This window comes from Echinops telfairi, unplaced genomic scaffold (assembly GCF_000313985.2).
Source record: "Echinops telfairi isolate 266 unplaced genomic scaffold, ASM31398v2 ScPeMD7_2573;HRSCAF=3158, whole genome shotgun sequence".
NCBI classification, from domain to species: Eukaryota; Metazoa; Chordata; class Mammalia; order Afrosoricida; family Tenrecidae; genus Echinops; species Echinops telfairi.
The window spans coordinates 1,495,547-1,497,221 of record NW_022106471.1 but is presented as its reverse complement, the minus strand read 5'-3'; positions in this window follow the sequence as shown (position 1 = coordinate 1,497,221).

The window sequence follows — 1,675 nt, the reverse complement described above, 5'->3', positions numbered from 1 at the left end:
AGATTATAGAGACGCATGAGATTACATTGTTCACCCTCTCTGCTAGGACCTGGATCATGAAGTCATGACTGAGAGGGGAGCTCTTGCTTTATCTTGTCAGATGTCTCCTTAATGTACCCCTCAGTTACACAACCGCCCCTTGCACCCGTTCAGTTGTGAGGAGGCTGGTCCCCTGCACTGTTGTAGTCCTGAATGAAGACGTTAGTGTCTCACTGGGGCTCTTCAGTTGTATCGCTTGTTATCCCAAGTCGTGTGTTTCCAGGCCTCTGTGGTTGTGCATCTGGGTCCCAGTTAGGTACTGTTATACCAGATTCCCCTGCCATCCCTAGCAAATCTGTCTTGGTTAAAATGTTGTGATTAAGGGCCTCAAAGTTCTCAGGTTGAAGGATTTCACATAACGGTCCAACCATTGCCCTTGCTTTTTAGACAGGCCCTCAGCCACACCTAGCTTTAATTTAGCCTCTTCCCCATATTTATTCAAACCCTTTCTCTTCTTGAAAGCCTAGTGCAAACACTACTCTTTCCAAGGACCCTCTCCAAGGACCGCCCTCCCTCCATCATCAGAAGCTCTTAGCAGCTATTCTATTAGACAAACAATTCATTTGTCTACCCTTCTTTCTCTTTTAGGGCCACCCCTTCCCATTTTCTACTGAAAATATCTGTCTCCCATGTTAGGTCACTTGGGGCCCTTCTCAAGGGCGTTTGCTTTTTAAAAATGTATCAGAGAGTACTGCAGTCAATCTTTCTCCGGAGTGTAAGGAGCATCAGGAGCCAACAGTCCTCCCAGGAGGAGGCGCTATTCTGCACTGAACGTCAGTGAAACCCCAGTGGCAGAGAGGACCCTGGCTCATGAGGTCCCAAGGCTTAGTTACCCCCAAACATGCCCATGAGGGGGATCCAATCCTGCTTTGGATTCCATGAGGCAATTTTCCCCCAAGCCGGTTTGAATTGGGTTTCTATTATTTGCTGAAAGAAAGCAAAGTGTACTTCGTGTGGATTTTTCTTTTCTTCCTAAAAACAATGAATTATAGGAAATATTTATCTAAGCAGCATGGTCTTATGGAAAACACACTCTGAAGAGAAACTAGACATTATTTTCAATGCCTCTCCAGCCACACACCTAATCTTAGAGAGGCCATTTCTTTAATTCTGTAAAAGAAGGGGTAATGCCTACATGTAAGAGAATGAGGATTTAAATGATTTCCCAAGAATGTAAATGAAAGTGCCTGGCAGATAGTAGGCAGGTAGGACATAGCCCGTTTCCTTCTTTTCTTCTTGAAGCCAATTCTCGGTCTTTCAGTGAACTCAGAAATAGGAATTGAATTTTACCAGCTGTAAACGTTTTGGGGGCCAAGAGGAGGAACAAATGAAATGTCAGGTGAATTAACAATTATATAAGCATTAAGTTGAAATGTGAATGGCCCCTTGCAGTGCAGTAAATTACTTAATATGACCCCTGAGCTATACTTTTTTGTGTCTCCTATCAAATGACTGGGTCGAGGACTCATGCAAATGAGGTGTTTGTGGGCCACCACAGGAACTGGATAGCTTGCTAATAATGTAAATAAGATGCATGGCATCTCTGCAGGGGTGGGACCATACAAATATGGTATATGAAACCCTCCCGAGGGGACTGGTCAGTTGTGTCATCCGCTAGGCTTAAATAAGGGGCCAT